This window comes from Rhincodon typus, unplaced genomic scaffold (assembly GCF_021869965.1).
Source record: "Rhincodon typus isolate 14 unplaced genomic scaffold, sRhiTyp1.1 hic_rhity00003028, whole genome shotgun sequence".
Classification (NCBI taxonomy): Eukaryota; Metazoa; Chordata; class Chondrichthyes; order Orectolobiformes; family Rhincodontidae; genus Rhincodon; species Rhincodon typus.
Window position 1 is genome coordinate 400 of NW_025968666.1, and position 21,598 is coordinate 21,997.

Here is a 21,598-nt window from a genome sequence, read left to right on the forward strand (position 1 = left end):
TTTCATCTACCACTGAACTGCCCATTTGACCAATATACATTTTCCTGTAACCCAAGACCTTCTTCCTCACTCAATCAATCTTTGTCATCTGCAAACTAACTTATCCATCCCACATTCTCATCTATCTCATTTGTATATACCATGAACAACAAGGGACTCAGTATTGATCCCAGTGGTACACTACTGAACACAGGCCTCTGGTCACAGAAGCAATCTTCAACCATCGCCCTCTGTCTCTTACAATGAAGCCAATTTTGGATTAAACTTGCCAAGTTACCTTCAGTCACCCATGTGGATTTTGTTAAAGGCTTTGCTGAAATTCATATCAACTACATTAGCTGCACTAGTCTATTTATACCTAGTCAACTCTTGAAAAATCCCACCAAATCTGTTAGGCATGACCTTCTTCCAACAAAGTCACACTGACTATGGTCAAACCTTTTCTCTCTAAATAGAGATTAATTCTCTCCTTCAGAATATTCCCCAAAGTTTCCCCACCACTAATGCGTGTCTCACTGGTCTGTAATTCACTGGTTTACCTTTACCACCATTCTTGACAAGTGGAACCACATTAGCTGTCCTCCAGTCCTCTGGCATCTTCCCTGTAGCCAGATAGGAATTAAAAATTTGGGTCAGAGACACTAATTTCCTCACTTGTCTCCCACAGTAACCTAGGATGCAACTCATCCAAACCTAAGGATTTGTCCACTTTTAAGCCCACAACAACCTCCTTACTCCCCAGATCAAGCTGCTCAAGAACGTCACAATCCCTCTTTCCAAATTCTACCTAGATCCTCATTCTCCAAAGTGAAGACAGATGTGAAATATGTGTTTAACACCAACCAAATGTCCTCTGTCTCCACGCACGCACTGCCTCCTTGGTCCCAAGTGGGCCCTACTCTTTCTCTAGTTATCCTCTTACTCTTGATATACTTATACAATATCTCAGGATTCTATCTAATTTTATCTGCCAGTGTTTTTCACGACCTCTCTTTGCTTTCCTGATTGCTTTCTTCCTCACCTAGTCTGGCATATAGAGTCACAGAATCATACAGAAACAGATCCTTCAGTCCAACTTGTTGAGCAGACCAAGTTTCCCAAAATAAACTAGTTCCACTTGCCTATGTTTGGCCCCTATCCCTCTAAACCTTTCCTATGCATGCACTCAGTTGAATGTCTCTTAAACGTTATAAACTGTACCTGAATCTACCACTTCCTGTGGCAGTTCATCCCACATATGAACCACCCTCTGTTTGAAAAAGTAGCCCCTCAGGTCCCTTTCAAAATCTTCCTCCTCTCACCTTAATATGCAATAGACACTTAACTGCCCTGAGAAATGGCTCTATCAACCCACTCAGTTCAAGGGGGCAATTAAAGATGGTCAACAAATGTTAGCCCAGTCAACGACACCCACATCTCAGATAAAATTTTAAAAACACACACTGATAACTATTTAATACAATAACTATTTAATATTTTCTGATTTGGATGTGGGCTTTTGCCCGTTTATTAGTTGGTTAGGTAAATTTCAGACTGCAGTGAAGGGAGATAGTGTCATTGTAGTAATGGAACTGGACAGCAATCCAGAGGCCTAAGCTAATGCTCTAAGGACATAAGTTTAAATTTCACCACGGAAGGTGGTGGAATTTAACATTCAATTAATAAATTTAGAATATAAAGCTTGCTTCAGTGATGGTGACCAGGAAATGGTCTAGCCTACAAGTAACTCCACGCCTACGGTAATACAGTCAACACTTCTGCCTGTGGAAGGATAACAAATGCTGCTCTTTTCAGTGATGCCCACATTTCAAAAAGGTTTTTAAAAATTCAGCCACATTGCTGGAGTCTGCGGTCAATGTAAGCGAGAATGGCAGATTTCCTTCACTAAAAGACATTAGTGAACCATATTGGTTATCACAGCAATCAATTATAGCATCATCGTTACCATTACTAATGGTGAGCTTTCAATTCCAGATTTATTAATTGAATTTGAATTCCACTATTATGGCAGAATTTGAATGTGTCCCTCTGGATTACTTTGTGGGCACCTGGCGTACTAGTCCAGTGACGTAACGACATCTAACATCTCCTCACATACACAACTACTTAATTCTAAAATTTTCCAAAATGGCGTCATTAATCAGAACAAACATGTAAAGACTAGCATGAGACCAAAATTAATTATAATACACACAATGTATAGCTATACTACTTGGTGGCAGAAAAATTAATGAAGTATATGGCTTACTGTAAATCAGGAATAGTGACTAGTGTGCAAACTTTTAAAAAAACACATACAAAGCAAATGCAAAATACATTTATAGGATATAAGATTTTGAACCGAAAGTTGAACTAAATGACAAAAAGCAATGAATGTCACAGAAATTACAAAAAAAAAATTGCACACAAATCACTTCATAGTACAGAAACGCAAAGCTACCTATAAGTAAGAGCAGGTTATGTAATAAGATACAGTGATGAACAAATCAAATTTTTTTTAATGATCTTAAATCTTAATTTCTCTGATTCATGTTTACACCAGAAGCAAAATATGAAGATTTCCATACACAGATACTAATCATTGGTGACTACTGCTGGCTGCAAAATCCTTAAAATTTAACTGAAATTAATTGTCTCCAAACTCTGGCTTCAAATTTTGCCCAGGGTCTCAAACGTTTCCATTTTTGATTTTTAAGTGATTAGCAGCTTTACTCACTGAAACAGCTACTGTTTTTCCATCAGAACATTTGGTTCTTAAAGGTATTAACTAAAGTGTTACACAGGCTGTAATTTCACAGTCACACTCTGCCTAACCCAGGCTCATGCACTGCAGTAATTAGCCTATGTTTCTTCCACTCAGTAGAATCACTGTTTTCTACTGTATCAATAAACAAATATTCCAGAAGCTCTAGCAGAATTTCTTATCCATATTTTTGCAGTATACTAAAACTGTCAATTTCACCTTGAAGGCAGCAGTCCTACACCATCTTTAGCATCACAACTAAACATCCTTCACTTGGCTATACAATATTAAAAATCAGGATCAAAGGCAGACTAAATCAAACTGCAGACCAAAAAGATAAACTCCCCACATTTAAGACAAAAGAAACTGTAGATCAGAAATTGTAAAGCAAACACTGTACTACAGTTCAAAACCAATTAGGCAAATTTGAACAGGATCAAGTGAAGAACAAAATATATACCATATCAAGTAACTTGCCTTTCCTTATGGTTTGTACAGATAAACTCTCATACCCTCAAAATTACCAAAACTTTGTGTGCGTGCATCTCAATGTCACCATGCAAATCAATTCCAATCAACTTAGATAAGATTTTGAAGATGTGAAGTAATCTTCCACCTAAGTGAACTTGACAGATGGCTTGAAAGTCTGCAATAAAGCAGCAGAGATGGGCATGGAGCAACATAGATTTGTAAAACTCCACATAACCATATCACGGAACCTACCAGTGAGATATCACAATCAAAATAAATGTACATTATCATGCCGACCAAACTGGAAAAACTGCTGCACTTATGTCTAGGAATTTGACAATTGAACACAAACAAACCAAACCATTTTTCTATTGTATCTGGTAGGACTCCTGCTGCTAAAGTTCTCCTTGATTCCATGGCCTCATTTTTGCTTTGTTGTCTTATTGTGCTTTGTCGTCACACAATGAAAGGCAGCTACTCTTTGTCCTAGAACATTGAACATAGAACAGTACAGCACAGTACAGGCTCTTTGGCCCACGATGTTGTGCCGAACTTTTACCCGAAACCTAAGGTCTATCTAACCTCCACAGCTACCTTATACTATCATCCATATGCCTATTTAATAGCCGCTTAAATGCCCCTAATGAGGCCGACTCAACTACCCTCTCCGGCAATGCATTCCACGCCCCTACCACTCTGAGTAAAGAATCTACCTCTGACGTCTGCCCGATAGCTACCTCCTTTCACTTTAAAACTATGTCCCCTCGTAAAAGCTACCTCCACCCTAGGAAATAGTCTCTGGCTGTCTACTCTATCTATACCTCTGATTATTTTGTACACCTCTATCGAGTCACCTCTCATCCTTCGACGTTCTAAAGAGAAAAGCCCTAGCTCTCTCAACCTTTCCTCGTTAAGACCTTCCCTCCATTCCAGGCAACATCCTGGCAAATCTCTCTGCACCTTTTCCAACATTTCCACATCTTTCCTGTAACGAGGTGACCACAACTGGACACAATACTCCAGATGTGGCCGAACCAGGCTTTTGTATAGCTGGAGCATAACTTCATGGCTTTTGAAGTCAATCCCTCTATTAATGAAAGATAACACACCATACGCCTTCTTAACAACTCTATCCACCTGGGTGGCAGCTTTCAGGGAACTGTGAACATGAACCCCAAGATCCCTTTGCTCCTCCACACTGCCAAGGATCTTTCCGTTAACCCTGTATTCTGCTTTCAAGTTTGTCCTTCCAAAATGAATCACCTCACACTTTTCAGGGTTAAACTCCATCTGCCACTTCTCAGCCCAGCTCTGCATTTTATCAGTGTCCCTTTGTAACCTAGAACAGCCCTCCGCACTGTCCACAACGTGATCCACCTTCGTATCGTATGCGAACTTGCTTATCCATCCCCTTCCACTCCTTCATCCAAATCATTTACAAAAATCACAAATACAGGAGGACTCAGAACAGATCCTTGTGGTACACCATTCGTAACTGAGCACCATGTTGAATATTTTCCATCCACTACCACCCTTAGAAGACAAAGGGTCAGCCAATTCTGAATCCAATCTGCCACATTTCCCCCTATCCCATGCCTCCTTACCTTCTGCATGAGCCTACCATGGGGAACCTTATCAAATGCCTTACTTAAATCCATGTATACCACATCCACTGCTCCACCTTCATCCACGTGTTTGGTCACCTCTTCAAAGAATTCAATAGGGTTTGTGAGGCATGATCTACCCCTCACAAATCCATGCTGACTATCACGAATCAAACTCTGCCTTTCCAAGTGATCATAAATCCTGTCTCTCAGAGCCCTTTCCAATAATTTGCCCACCACTGACGTAAGACTAACTGGTCTGTAATTTCCGGGGTTATCCCTGTTCCCTTTTTTGAACAAGGGAATGACATTTGCCTCTTTCCAATCTTCCGGCACTATACCCGTGGACAGTGAGGACGAAAAGATCATCGCCAAAGGCCCTGCGATCTCATCCCTCGCTTCCCATAGAATCCTTGGATAAATCCCTTCAGGCCCGGGGGACTTATCTATCTTCAACTTCCTCAGAATTCCTAGCACAACTTCTTTACTAACATCAACCTCCTCTAGCCTACCTGCCCGTTTCACAACGGCCTCCTCTACAACTCGGGCCCTCTCAGTTGTGAATACTGAAGAAAAGTATTCATGAAGGACCTCTCCTATCTCTTTAGGCTCTGTGCACAAATTCCCTTTACAATCCTTGATCGATCGTACCCTTTCTCTGGTCATTCTCTTGTTCTGCACATACGTGTAAAAAGCCTTGGAGTTTTCCTCGATCCTATCCTCCGAGGTTTTCTCATGCCCCCTTATTGCTCTCCTAAGCCCTTTCTTCAGCTCCTTCCTGGCTAACTTGTATCCCTCTAGAGCCTTTTCCGTTCCACTTTTCCTAAACCTTACATAAGCCTTCTTCTTCCTCTTAACCAGTCGTTCAACCTCCCTCAAGAACCATGGCTCCCTCACTCGACCGCATCTTCTCTGCCTGCTAGGGACAAACTATCGAGCAAATGCAGTATGCATTCCTTAAACAATCTCCACATTTCTGTGGTGCTCTTCCTTGACAGCATCTGTTTCCAATTTATGTTACCCAGTTCTTGCCTAACTGAATTGTAATTACCCTTCCCCCAGTTGTAAACTTTACCCTGCCGTATGTACCTATCCTTATCCATGACTATCATGAAAGAAACAGAGTTATGATCGCTACCACCAAAATGCTCTCCTACCAACAGGTCTAACACTTGGCCTGGTTCGTTGCCAAGCACCAAATCCAAAGTGGCCTCTCCTGCCATTCAACTTTTGCATCTTTATCTGCAGCGAGACAAATGAGGAGTAATTGTTGCAGAACCTGAACTGAATAGTGGTGAGAAGGACTTCAGCGAGTAGGTGAAATGACTCTTGTCACTGTTTTACTAAATTGCTAAGGTGGTGAAGTAGATTGGTTAGAATTATCCAATTATTTTGTGGTTGCAATATACCTGACAATTTACCATATTTTGGCTACATACGCAAGTGACGGGTACATTAGAAGAGTTGACTACGGGTTGGTGGGACAGATGACTTAATCTAGGCACAAACATTATGGAGCCAGAGCACATAGCCTGTGGTTGTTCCATGCAGTTACCTATTATAGCAGGAACCTCGTATGAAGGCCAAGGAGGATCTTTCTCTTGGCACTTATGGTTAAACACTTAGTGGATTACGAACCTTTTGAATTCACTACCCCAAAGGATTGTGTATGAATACATGTAAGACGAAATAGATGGATTTTTGGTCATCAAGGGAATCAGATGTGGAGAGTTAGCGAGAAAGTGAAGCTGAAGTCCAAAATTAGCCATCAGAGTGAATGGCTGAACAAGTTTGACAAGCCACATAATCTTCTCCATTCCTTTGTCTTAGGTTTCTATGTAGCATAAATCTTGTTTCTTTTATTGGTAGACTAATTAACTGCTGGAGACAGTTCTCATGCCTAGTTCTAACCATTTCCACAGGGCAACATAGAAATTGTGTTACTCAAACAACAAAGCCTCAGGAATCTATAAGATGCATTTCATTCAAAATTCTTCAGGAGGTTCGGACTAAGTCAAAAATTCTATCTTAAAGATAAATGAATCCACTTTGGACTAAATTTATTTTTGCTTTAAATGTACTTCTTGTTTGAGATTACTTTGCATTATCTTTGTAATTAAAGCTATCCACTTCAAGCTGAACACAATGGCTCTGATAATTAGGTATTTTACATAGTTATAGACAGGACAACATGCTGGTCATTTTGTGCAATCTATGGTACATTATAGCTGTTAGTCCTGTGGTAGCCAATCTCAGACACAGCATGCGGTAAAGCTCACATGTTGAATGGTTAGTGGAAAATGTAAGCATAAGGTGAAAATAGTTGCATGAAAGCTCAAACTTCAATATTTTCATGTTTTGAAGCAAAGTCCCTTCAATTCATCAAAATCCTGAATGCACACAATCTGCATTATCACGGATTCCTGTCAATTTATTAAACCTTAGGCGAGAAAGTAACCACTAGCAAAATTTCCAACGCATTGATGCTCTGGTACATTTCTCCTTGATCTGTCCCCAGTAAATCCAGATCATCAAACAAACATCACAAAAAGTATTAATATAACCAGATCACACACATTTCTCATCACTGCATCAACCATGACATTCCACAAAGCCTTTGATCACCCTTAGAATTAAAGTCATACAGCAGGGAAACAGACTCTTTGGTCCAACTCATCAATGCTGACCAAGTTATTTAATATATACAGCTTTAGTATCATAGAAGTAAATGGTTCCACAGCACTAATTTAAACAAGAGTAAACAGTCATATGTAATATTTATCTTTCAAACAATATCACGAAAGCTGATTATCTAATCATTTTTAAGTTGTTTTCTGTGGCACAACCATGTCCATACTGGTTGCTACGTTTCTATATTATACCCGCGATTATATTTCAGGAGGAACTCACAGGCTGTAAAGCACACTGTAATGTCCAGTGGCTGTGAAAATGTTGCAGAAATTCAAGTCCAGACTTCATTTGTTGAGTGTTGAATTAGCATTAGAATTGGCTTTATTGTCACATGCACTCAAATGTGTACAGTGAAAACTTCACAATGTCACTGCTTTGGCGCCATCTTACTTACAGGATACCCAAGTACAGATACTTAGGTGTTTGTTACAGAATTGAAAGAGTAAAAAAAGTCTAACATTGAAAAGAACAGAGTTGAGTCCAAAGTAATCAATGAAGCTTATAGATAGAATTCTTTGACAACGTTTACTGCTTAATTTGCACTTAGATTACAATTCTCCTTTGAAATACAGAATTATTTTGTGCATACACAGTTAATCGTTGCGCAAAATAAATATGATTCTGGAAAACGATCCAGCCTGAAATGCAACAGAACTCATACAAAAGACAACTTCTCATGGGTCTGAACTGAATGAATTGGCCAAACTTTGATAGTCATATGCTAGACACAAAGATTACTGCTTTTCAGTTTCACTAAAATTACATTTTATTTTGAAGAGAAGGAACAGAAAACAACTAATAAAGACGTGTCAGCGATTTCAAGAATGTAAAGATTGATCATATGATCAACGTATAAATAAAATTGCCAAGAGATGTTGAAGACTTATGTTGGCATAGAGGTTTTGAAACTGGAAATGAGGTGCAGAAAATGGGAGTAAACTGGGAAAGGGGGAGGTGCAACGATTCCTGTGTGTCCTTGCACACTAATTGCTGAAAGTAAGCAGCTGCAGCAAACATTGAAAAAAGCAAATGATATGGTGGCCTTCATATCAAAAGGATTAAAACACAGATGCAGAGATGTCTTCCTGCAATTGTACAGGGTCTTGGTTAGACTACACCTGGAGTACTGAGTACAGTTTTGATATCCTTATCTGAGAAAGGATGTTCTGCCTTTGGAGAGAGTCCAACAAATATTTACCAGATTCCTTGTATGGGAGGACTGGCATATAAAGACAGGCTGCATCAATTAGGATTATATTCAGAGATTAGAAGAATGCAGGGGGTCCTCTTGGAAGTCTATTAAATTCTAATAGGAACAGATATAGTAAACACAGCAAGCATGCTCCCAATGACTGGGGAGTCGAGAACCAGGGGTCACAGTCCAAGGCTACGGGTCAGGACATTTCAGACTGACGAGGAAAAATTTCTTCACCCAGAGAGTGGTAAGCCTGTGGAACTCGCTACCACAGGGAGCAGTTTAAGGTCAAAACATTGAATGTTTTCAAGGAGATAGATATAGTTCTTAGATCTAAAGGGATCAAAGGGTAAGGGGCAAAGCAAGAACTCAGTTGAATAATCAGTCAGTCATGATCATACTAAATCTCAGGACAGACACCAAGGGCCAAATAGCCTACTCCTATTCCTATTTTCTATGTTCCTTTCCTGAGGTAATTTATTCGCTAAACGATCTAAACAAACTCCTTTTTGTAGGAGAGGCTATACCTGCAATCCAGATTGAATTCAAGTTCAAACTGAATTCAAAAGCTTTTGAACTAAATAAAAGTATCCATCCTGGATTCTACTAAGCGATCGGTTTAACATTTTCTCTCTCCTGTCACAAACTTACATCAACACTAGAGGAGTCCTTGTAGTCATCTGCTCTCAGACACATACTGATTTAAAGTCATAGTTCTGGAAAGACAGACTTAGATAATTTTTAAACTCCTTCACAAAAAAAAACAACACTCATTAGTTTAAAAATCCAAACTGTAAAATAAATATCAACACAATCTCACAGCTTTCATCATATGACACATTACACTGCTTCCCCCAACCCTCCAATCAACCTGGAATACTTGCCTCACTCTTACCTTCCATAGGAGCTGTCAGAGAGCCTTGCTGTGCTGCAGGTCATTTAAATCATAGAACAGTGCAAAGTGACTGCCACAAAAAGGACGTAAGAGCCGTGGGTATAATGAAGACTTTCTTTGCTGATGGATTCAAAATTCCTGCAGAGGTACGTAGCAGGAGGCCTCCATCCAGGAATCTTCAGTGCACAAGATGTCTAAGGGTACATGGGTAATTTCTAATCTGATCAGGGTGGGAAACTGAAATTCCAACCCTGATTGGAATAGCTGGGCCAATAACATTTTAAAAATCAAGCTATTATAATAGACAATGCAGCAGCTTAGTTGACAGATTCTATCAGCATAGTTCACTACATCAGACGCTCTGTCGTTTTCATCTGCTTTAGACAATCTTACACAGCCACCTTTAGGAATACAATTTCCTTGCATATGAAACTCACCATTACTGCACTAGAAATGTTCATAGTTTAATTTGTGGTTAGTGGCCAGCACTAGTGTTTCAAACTGCAAAATTAGGTGTATTAATTTAAATGCCATTACTCAAAAGAGCTGTCACAGGCAGTAGTCTTTAATTTCTGATGCAAGAGTTTATGGCTCATTATACAAAAATTGTACAGGTAACTGTTTTAGATGTTCTCAAATTACAGATTAAGGAAAACAAATTAAAGTCAAATCAAGTGGTGAACAGACTGCGCTTGGCCTTTCACATAGGAATTATTAGTATACAACATTATTGTTTTCTTGAAAGTGAACAACTTATTCCCAAAGTCCTGCAACATAGAATATATTGCTTTTGAATGCTGGCGATAGTTTATCATCCTCACACAGGATGCCATCAGACATCTGTTTGCGGCCTTCTTAGATTGTTGATTTCTAACCTCCATTAAACCAAAGTAATAACTTATCAGTTGTCACATTCAGAAGGCATACAAATTTGAAGTCACATCTCTGAATTTTCAACCTTATGCAAAAATAGCCTTCCTTTGTACAGAATTATGCACTTAACAATAGAATTCTCAAATTGGAACGAGTCTGCACAAATTCCAAAATAGGGTGCATCTGTAAAAATTTATTTTACTTGCACCAATGAAGATGAGCAGAGGTAATGCTTTCACTTGTTAGTTCCCCTCAACAATATTCCTCAAAAACAAATCAATGGATTTCAATGAAACTCTGTAATACAGTTAGGAAAGAGCACAAGAAAGAAACAAAATGCTTTATTTTGGTGAAGATGCAGTTCAGAATCCTGGAGGTTTTTTTTTTAAAAAAGAATCTGTTAACATTGGAAGTCAGAACTTCTGTTGATTGTTGATTGTTGGGGATCATCTCAGCTACTATGGTGACATTTGTGCAGGTTGTTGGATGTGAATTAGCCTACAGACTCTCAGTGAAATAGAAGTTCTTAATAATTAAAGGCTTTTTTAAAGCTACAAAGCATCAACTAGGCAGAAGAAAAGCTGAAAGGATGAACTGTATAATTGTAAAATGTATTATCTTGCATAGTAGAGGTATTCATGTACAAAGTGCCCTCCATTTGTTGGCAGCTGTTTTTGAGACAGTGTCAAAAGAAATAGATTGTTTTCCTGCCCCAGAGTTTGGGAAAACAATCTACAAATGGGAGAGGTGGAGCAAAGATATTGATCTTGCTACTGAATTAACAAACTAAAACAATCATTTTTCGATGATATAAAATGTCAACTTTGGATTTTGCCCAATACCTAATCACACTGTTAAACTGTAGTGAAAATGGACAATCAATATTCAACTTTCATCATTTGATTTCAATACCCGAGACATTGATGGAAAAAAAAAGGTTTTTTTTAAAAAAAGGATACAACTGACTTAAAACGGCTGCTGTGATCATTTGACAATTCCAGCAAACCCACAAAAATTATACAAAACCACTGTACTGGAATTACTATTTTAATCAAGATGCACTCAAACTGTGACAGGCAGACATACGAAAAAGTATGTCTACTGGCATTTATAGTTTGAGTTAAAGTTTTAAAATACATAAAGTCATACAGTTTGAAATTCACAAAGTCATTCACCCATTACCAGAAAGTCAAAACTTTTCATGTATGACACAAGAAGAAATGGCTAAGGGCTGCTGTCCCCTTTTAAACAATACCCTAAATCCAATTGCGATTAAAAAAGTACATAAATGTGTATGTTTCCATTTGGGATTTGGATTTTAAAATAGAGGTAGATAGATCAGTTCTGATTTAGTCAGTTCTGTGAAGGTATTTTATTAAAAGTGTCAATTGGAACAATGGCCAGAATACATAATCGCAAGGCTGCATAGAAGGATTGGATTTTATCTTGGAAAATAACCTGCTGGGTTTAGAAATATTGGCTTCACCGGCAGCAGTGGAACAACTAAACGTAGTAAAAGCAAGTAAAGTGCTACAGAAGTATCATCTTGGATTGTTTGCTCATTATGTTGTGGCTAGATCACATGCCCAGCCAATTAATTGGAAACAGGCAAAGTCCATGTAAAATGGAGATAATTTGAAAATTTGGTTATCAGGCATTCTCAAAATCCTCAAAAATTTAAACAAGCATATAGGTACAGGATGAGGTCAGGATGTTTAGCCCACTTTCTTCAAGTAAAATGCAACAAGTGGATTCTGAATTAAGAGAACTGTATCAAACAGCCTTAGAAATTGATTCAAAAACAACATGCATTGTTATTTAGACAATTATTAATGAGGAAATGGAGACTACCTCAAATACCGAATAGTGAGGAAAGAACACTAGTTCATCAGGTGATAGTCCCATCTCAGTACTATAACAAACGTTTGTAAGTAGCTCTTGAAATTCTAATGGCAGGTCACTTATGAAATAGGAAAACAAAGGCTGAAGTACTAAGTCATTTTAATTGGCCAAGATTACACAAATATGTACTTACATTTTGTCAGATACGCCATACATGTCAGAACTTGGGGAAACTCCAACTATTAATTAAAACTGCACTTCTAATTCTGATAATTTTCAACTTTTGAATAACTGTTTAGTAGGGTTTTGACCTATGTAGAATTCTTACATTCCCTGACTGGAGAACTGCATTGACTCATTCCAAAAACTGATTTGTTTGAAGGTTTATTGGGAAATTCTACTGACTTATAGAACCATATAAACATCATTTTTGATAAGGCCAATCAGTATTACAAACAAAGTCATGCTGTTGGGCTGCTTGGGGCAGCACGGTGGCTCAGTCTTTAGCACTGCTGCCTCACAGCAGGGAACCAGGTTTGATTCCACCCTCAGGCGACTGTCCGTGTGGAGTTTGTACATTCTCCCTGCGTCTGCGTGGGTTTCCTCTGGGTGCTCCGGTTTCCTCCCACAGTCCAAAGATGTGCAGGTTAGGTGGATTGGCCGTGGGAAATTGCCCGTAGTGCTCAGGGATGTGTAGATTGGGTGGAATGCTCTGAGGGTCGGTGTGCACTTGTTGGGTTGAAGGGCCTGTTTCCATGCTGTAGGAACTCTATGAATGAATCCACCATTGACGTGCAATGATTAACCAGCCAAGCTACTGAAATTTTTTACAATAGTATTGTCTACTTTGTTTTACCCAGGCTTGGCTGAAAAGCGACTAAATCTTTCACACCACTTAAATGAACTGTTTGATCGGTTACAAAGAGCTAATTTGGTCATGTCTGGCTGAAAGTAAATTTTTCAAAATAACAGTGACTTAATAGGGGCCACACTGTAGGACATGGTCAAATAGCACTGAGGGAAACTAAAATAAGGGCAAATTTGGACCTTGACATGCCTAAGACAACATGTGAAATTCTGTAGTCTATTGGTACGAGTGAATTTTATCTGAAGTTCAATATTTCAGCATTTTATTGCAGTAAGGCAGAAAAATTTGCATGACCATAAGAATGTCAGAATAACTCTACCAGTTAAAGCTCTAACCCTCTTATGGAACTCTCCACACATACATACATACAGTCAGATACAGGCACAAAAACATTGCTGTTAAGGGTGGAGGGAGAAGTTGGCAAGTTAGTTCAATGATCCCTGTGTACTGGGTTTGTCAAGATTATCTAACTGCTTGTCAGGACGAGATTGCTACTCTTCAATCCCTTTTCTCCAGGTACTTTTCACTTCCTCGGAAGAGGTACAGAGTGACTGATTCACAAATTATAAAGTCTCTGACTATTCAGTTAAAAGTAACAGTTTACAGCAGTTAGGGAAAATAAACTGACTTCAGGCATTTTCTACTGCTGACAGAATTACCACCTCCTGTTCTGGAGGTCTAACAGTTTCTAGGAATATTGTTCATACTCTCAAGCTGTTTAGTTCCCAAGGAACCAATCACCTGGTTGTTGGCAGGCAGATGGCCTTTGTCATCACAGCTGATCACAACTTCACAGTCCAATCAAATCTCACTTTGTACAGGACCCATGCCAACCCATCTGCAACTAACCTCCCCCGTTGCTTTAACAAAGCAGCAGGATAAACGCCACTTCAAATAAGTTTTAGAAACTTTCTTTTAAAAGGTGCAACAATATCTTCTGCAACCTTCATTTTAAAAATAGTCCTTTACCCATTTCAGTCCACAATCAAAAATACAAAAAATTAAAGAAAACATCAAGACAAGTAATAAACAAAAAATGTAGCAAAAGTGAATGCATGTTGATGGAAACATTCTGTTCAATAAAATGTAGTGAATTGCAATTCATCAGCAAAATGGCTAACAATTCTGACAATACGAAATATTTCACAATTCAGGCCATCGAGTATGAGAGTTGGGGCATCATGTTGAGGTTGTACAGCATGTTGGTGCAGCCTCTTCTGGAGTACTGTGTGCAGTTCTGGTCAGCAGGCTACAGGAAGAATATTATTAAATTGTAAAGGTTCACAAAAGATTCACTAGAATGCTGCCAGAAATGGAGGGTTTGAGTTATAAAAATAAGCCATATAGGCTGGGACTTTTTTGACTGCAGCGTAGGAGGTTGAGGGGTGACCTTATAGAGGTTTATAAAATCATGAGGGGCATAGATAAAGTGGCTAGCGAGGGCCTTTTCCCTATGGTTGGGGAGCTCAAAACCAGGGTTTTTTTTAGGATGAGAGGAGAAACTTTTTAAAAGGGCACGAGGGGCAAATTCTTTTTTTTTTAAACAAGAGAGTGGTTCGTGTCCGGAACGAACTGCCAGAGGAAGTGGTGGATGAAGGCACAGTTGTAACATTTAAAAGACATTTGGATAAGTATGTGAATAGAAAAAAACTGAGCGATATGGGCCAATCTCAGGCAAATGAGACTACTTTAGTTTGGGAACACGGTCAGTACGTTTGGACTAATTGCTATGGACTATTTAGACTGAAGGGTCTGTTTCCATGCTGTATGACTCTATATGGACTTTACACTGTTTTAAAAAAATGTTCTTCCTGACACTGTTGATTCTTTTCCCAGTTCACCTTAAGTTTGTGTCCTCTGATTCTTGATCCTTTTTCTTATCTACCTAGTACAGACCCTTCATGATTTTGAATGCTGCTTTCAAATTTTCTCTCAATCTTCTTTTCTCCAATCTATGTATCTGAAGTTCCTTATCCTCGGAACTATTCCCTCAAATTTGATCCACACTTTTGCTAATGGCTTCATATCTTTCGTTAAGTGTGGTGCCCAGAAGTGGATGCAACACTAACTGATCTTATAAGCGAAGCAAAACGAATAATCCAAATTTGGAACCAAGAGCCAATATCATTTAGAACTACAAAGTGTTCTGGATAGATTTATAAACATAAACATAAAAATGAAGTATTGAATAAGAGAGAGAGTTTTAGGATAAAATTCAGCAAACGATAAACATTTTAACGTCTAAAGCTAGATACAGTTATTTCCTTTAACTTATCTCATGTACTTTGCTGACTCGTGGGTCTATTCATATGAAATCTCCCACAACAAACTAAAAATTAAAGTTCAAAATGCTTTCCAAAAATGATCTGCATTCATCCCTCACCAACTGCATGTAGGATATTTAACTGCATACAGCAAAATCAGAAGTTAAACTTCAAATTAATCTTGAATGTTAAGGTGCTTTGAAGCTGTGAAATTATTTTGTTTACTGCACTGTGAAATATATTGCTAAGCAAAACCCATTATCCCACATCTATCTCCTTGTCACAAGCTATAAAGTGATATTTTCTACACTAGGTTTTTTCATTTTAGATGTCCTGGTCCATATAAATGACAGTGTGTACTGAAAGGCAAAACAAATCACACACTTGCTGGAGATTTGAGTTTGGGAGGGGTTAGGGTTATAAAGGAGGGCCCTTATAATGTCACAGAAATTTTCAGGGTGTACGTCTTGTTGCTTTTCAGTTTCTCCTAAACTAAGTTCACGTAGGAAGGCTCAAGGTCAGGTTTCAATCCTGGAGATGAACCGAGTCCTCATCTAGCTGCTGAGTTCAACCAGAAGCAGTCGGGACTACAACACATGGGCAAACAGCCAAGTGAAGCTTGGGGGACATGCCTCCAATCTGGTCCCACCAGATTGTGCATCACCACCCAATGAAGGAAACTATACACGCCAAAGGCTGCACCTTCAAGCGGATAGCTCCCTGCCTTCACACTGACCAACTCTATCCTCATAAGGGCCTGCCCATCCTAACTGCCTGCATTCCAGAGCTGAAACAATGATCCTCCTGGGTGTGCTGCAACACTGAGTGGCCTATAGCTCTCCGAGATGAGAAATTCCTGCAAGAACCAGATATTTTGATGAAAGGATGGGATTTAATCCTGTTCTGTAAATGGTTGCAGTGTGGTTGTCACCAACTCTTGAGTCAGGGACAGGCCTAATGCCAAGATCATTATGTTCTGGTCAAGATTATTAATAAATAATAGTAATATTAAAGTGATTATTTCACCTTTCTGATGGTGAATCATGTTAGATCCAAAGAGGATCTTCTCACCCTTTTGCCACCTAAAGAGAGAACAAGGGGGTGAAGATATTCACAACAAATTCAAAAGGCATATGCTTCAGACAAGTATTCCAATCAAGAAACTGGCTTCTATCACAGCTGATAATGCATGAACCATACTGGGCATAAATGCAAATTTTGTTGCATTTTGCAGAAATCATCTCTTTGGTCAAATACCACTACATAATCCAACAATAAGCATTAATAGTAAAGTTATGAACTTTTCTCATGTAATAAACGTTGAGTTCGTACACATGGATTTGAACAAAAGCCCTTCAGCACTGCTCATTTAAATCCTTATTTGACGAACTCGATGCTGCCCATGGTGAACTAATCCTCCTCATTGATTAGGTGGTTAAGTTTTGAGAAAGGAATAAGGTGTGCAGATAATACGTGGTTGCTCGACTTCAGTTTCCTTACAGACGTCAAAACTGAATGAGCTGAACTGTGAACTGCAGGAAAAGGACATAGACTTAGCACAATATTAGCAGTGCTGAGAACGCATCTGAAGAAGGTAGCAAGGAATTCAACAGGAGTTTCAGGAATTCAATCTGTTGAAACAAATCATTGTGTTTGTCTCAAATCTAATCTTACAAATGAGCAGTGTGGTTAGCTAACAAATTCTATCAGGTGTGTACTTACAAAGTAGAGGAGATATGGAGATAATTACCTGTGCAAAATGATATTGAACTGAAAATCAGATCGGGGATAGTGATTTTGTGAACTCGTAAACAAAGAAAAATACTTGTAACATTTCCATGCTTTTAAAGTGAAAGCTTACTTTGGCTTCACATACCTCGGTGAGGCAGCATTCTGCCATTTGAAGATAATTTAGTCCAAGTATCATACCGCTTCACAGATAGCCATTTGATGGACCGCATACAGCTAGCAGCCTCAAACTAAATTCACTGGCAGATAATGTACCATTACAGGCGTCATACCGAGATTTGGTGAGTAGAAGACAAAACAAAATTTATACACAGGTAGTTTCATATAACACTAAAAATTAAACTGTTTATATTTTATTTTCTTCAGGGTAAATGCTGGGCTGCATTTTATTCAAAAAGTGATCTGTACTTAAAAAAGTTGAAGATCACGTATCCTGAAAATGCAATGCAGAAAGCCAAGATTTTCTTCAATAGCACCTTCCAAACCAGGATCTCTGCTATCTGAATGGACAAAGGCAGTAGATGCATGGGAGCACCATCAATTGCAAAATCCTTTCAAATCCACTCACCATCTTGAACAGATTGTTGAGTCAAAAATCTGGGAGGTGCCTTATTGATAGCACTGAGTGCACCTAAACACATGGACTGCAAAGGTGCAAGGCAGCGTACACTACCCCTCCTTAAGGGCAATTAGTGATGGGCAACAAATGTTAGTTCAGCCAGCAATGCCAACATCCCATGAAAGAATTTTTTAATATAATCTCTTCGGACAATGTTGAAAGAACAAGAAGACATCTGCATGAGTGAGCTGAATGTTCAATTATTGGCCTGAAGTCTTGGACAGGAACACCTTGATTAGGTCTCATATAGAATTGATACCTGGGTATAATTTGAGTGCTTCTGTTAACACTTTTACAAAGGTTTTCTTCATGTTTGCAGGTACTTACTTTCCTTTTTCTGCACTAATAAAGATATGAATGTTTTTACTAAGACAAATATTAAGCTTGAGAAGGTCATGGTGCGCTGCCTTCTAGAATATACCAGAGTGGCTTGTAAAGCCATTTCAGAGAACAGGTAACATCGATCACATTGCTGAGGATCTGTAGTAAAAGATAGGCTAGACTTGGTAAGGACAGCAGATTTCTTGCATTTAACAACACAAACAAATCAGTTGGAATTTTGACAACAGTTGTTAATTGTACATCATTATTGATTCTCATAATTATTCCAGGTTTATTTAATTACCTGAATTTAAATTCCCCAGGTGCAGTTGGTCCAGGTCTCTGCATTACTAATTCAGCAGCAAAACCACTATGTTAATATACCCCTTGTAAGAAATGGGACCTTATTCTAAAAAGCACAATTTATTAAAGTTAGAAACACTTCATAAAAAGGGATTTACATATCACAAGGTCACCTCAGCAAAGAAACTGTTTTCATTCGCTCTTTGGAAATACACAACAGTCTTTGGAAATATCAACAGAAAAAGCTCAGTTGGTCTGGCAGCTTCTGTGCAGAGAAATCAGAATTAACGTTTCAGATCCGTTCTGTTCTGTTCGGAGGAAGGATCACTGAACCCAAAACTTTAACTTTGATTTCTCTGCACAGATGCTGGCAGGCCTGCTAAACTTTTTCAGCAACTTCTGTTTGTTTCTGATTTACAGCATCTGCAGTTCTCTTCGTTTTTACTCTGAAATATCAATGTCTCTTGGCTCAAGTTTCCATGTTGACATTCCTAAGTTGTAGGATGATGTATCCTGTGTTTCCTTCTCTATGGAAGCGTTGAGAAAGGTCTAGCAAATGGCATTCAGATTAACAAACTAAAAAAAGTGGCCTCAAGCTGGGAGAGGGAAAGCAAAAGAGTCTTGACACCTTGAACACCAGTCCTCTAATTCATTAGAAGATTTCAAACAAATGATTGATTTGGTATAAATTAACAGCCTCTAGGAATAAAGTATGTTTAAAATGACTTCTTCAGGTGGCAGGACTTATCAGATAGCTAGCTACCTTAGATGGAAGATGGGCCAGGAAAGATGGAGGAAGACCAAGGGATTTTATTCTTTTATCAGTTTTGGTTTGAAACTGAGAACTGAGTGGAAAATGGCCTTTGGATTATGGGCAGCAGATGGTGTCAAAAAAAAAAAAAAAAAAACAAACGAGCTGTCGTTTGTTTGAGAGACCACACCTGGCTTAATTATAAGTTGGATCTTGATCTAAAGGTTCTACAAACGCTTTGACACAGGGAAGAGCAGTACGTTTAAGCAGATAGTAGATGCTGGCCAGGACCTAAGAACTGGTTTAGCAAGTCTGGGAGAGACCTTATACTCCAGCAGATGGGTAGATTTTGAATGGCAACTGGTACCTCATGGAGAAATGGTCAATTTGACATGGAGAGGCTAGAATTTTGAATTAGGTTTTGAACTGTGTTCCAGGAACAGGAGTTTGGCTGTTGATGGGAGAGCATTAAAATCTAAACACTCCCTGTCTATTCTCCCATTATCTGCCATTGAAAGTTCAGAGAATAGAAATTAAGTTAGAAGTATCACTTCCTCTGAAGAACTGAAAAGGTGGCCCTGATTGATTCTTAATTGATAGTTTCAGAAAATCAATCATCTACGCCTTGCGAACAATGCATCATGAAAACCACTCAAGTAATCTGGCTTGTTTTATTTATCCCTTAACTGTGTTTGTTTTCTCATCTGTTTTTTTATGTGAATCAGGGTGGGGGAACAAGTTAACAAGTTGGGGTTTAAACATAGATAGCACTTCGATTACTTTGTTTAATTTTGCTCTGCTAAGGTTACTGTACTGTTAATAAATTGCAAAGTCTTTTGTTTAAACTACAAACTGATGTCAACAATAAATATTTGCAGAGTCTATGATTGGTTACTCAAAAGTCTGATCAGGAACCTGTTGGAGTCAATTTTGAGGATCTTAGGTTTTAATTTTACTGTGTTGCAAATACAGAAGTAAAAAGGCTGATGTGATTGACAGTCTGTCTCCATACTGTAATAGTGCCAATTGTCCATTTGTTTCCTGGTATGTGTGAACCACATAACTGTCTTAGGTTGTATATTTTCCTGTCTAGTTATCATGTATCATATCTAAACTATTATTGTATCTCATCTAAACCATTCTTAATAATCATAAACCAACCACCTTAAATACATGTACAATGAGTTGACTGCCTCCCTTATGAATTTGTAGCCCATGAATCCAAACTCTTATATCCTGAAGTACTTTTATTTCCTTCTGGGGAAGTGCTTAGTGCAGCGGAATCTATTTGTAACCACATACTCTAAAAAGGAGTCTTGGGATAAGGCCTATTCTAATTGGATAACTGTACTCCTGGTTTCTATTGCTTTATAGCTAACACAATTAGACTGATGATGACATGGAACTAAATATGGTTGATCTTTCAAAGAGCTAGCACAGGCATAACAAGCTTCCTTCTGTGGAGAGGTATCTATACAGCAATGACAGATGTTATTCAGTGCACTGTCTCAATCAGTTTTTACTTACCTGCATTTTCCTCATCTCACTGCATATTTCTCTTTATGATTCCCTTTGAAAGTTATTATCGAATGTGTTTGCACCACACTTTCAGGAAGTAGATTTTCAATCACAATAACATATTGCATAAAATAATTCTCATCTGCACCTGCTTCTTATTTAGCAATCATCTTAAATCTGTGTCCTCTGTTTACTGACCTTACTGCCAATGGAAACAGTTTATTCCTAGCTACTCTATCAAAACACCTCATGGTCCATTTCTTTCCGTTACTATCACAGTATGTTGTAATCATGAAGATAGAGAATGGGGAAAGTACTTGCCTATTGTCATTAATTGTCCACTTGCTGAGGCCATGGTCAACTGAAGAGTACAAACTGCCCTCTATGATAGCAGTTTCTCCTTTCATTCCGACTTGCAAATGACCTGGTGACAACTGGAAGTCTATGTTCTGTTTTGTGGTGTTATCTGGTAGTTGAATGTTTACTGTCAGATCTTCATCTGTCTGCTGCCAATGATATACCGGTTCTGTGAAATTAAAATCCATTTCTCACCATTACTAACCGAAACGAAACACAACCAGCTACCTCCCGTATCTTCTCCCCGCTCACACAACCACAGTCTTTTTTGGTGGGCTACTGTAGAGGAAAATTAAAGGTAGCAAATGTTTCATGAATCTAATATTTTAGGACACTAAAATGTCACTCTCTTGTGCAACGCTCCACATAAATGATACATACGCGCACACTTTTTTTTTTTACTCGAAGCTTTTCTCCAATTACAGAAGACAGCCGAGAGAACATTGCGGAATTTTGAATTTATATGGGTTGGGTCAGCCCAAATTGCAACAGAAATAAATTCTAGAGAAAACACTGATTATCCTCCTTTACAAC

At 38.6% G+C, this 21,598-nt stretch overlaps 1 long non-coding RNA gene across 1 annotated transcript; it reads right to left on the reverse strand.

The window, feature by feature from the left end:
* Window positions 1-14,409: 14,409 nt before the first annotated feature.
* LOC125481674 lies at window positions 14,410-21,229 on the reverse strand. Its single transcript, XR_007261427.1, has 3 exons — window positions 17,323-21,229; window positions 16,473-16,528; window positions 14,410-14,431 (listed from the first exon to the last, which is right to left on the reverse strand). It is a non-coding gene; the product is annotated as an uncharacterized LOC125481674 (long non-coding RNA).
* Between the last annotated feature and the right edge of the window lie 369 nt (window positions 21,230-21,598).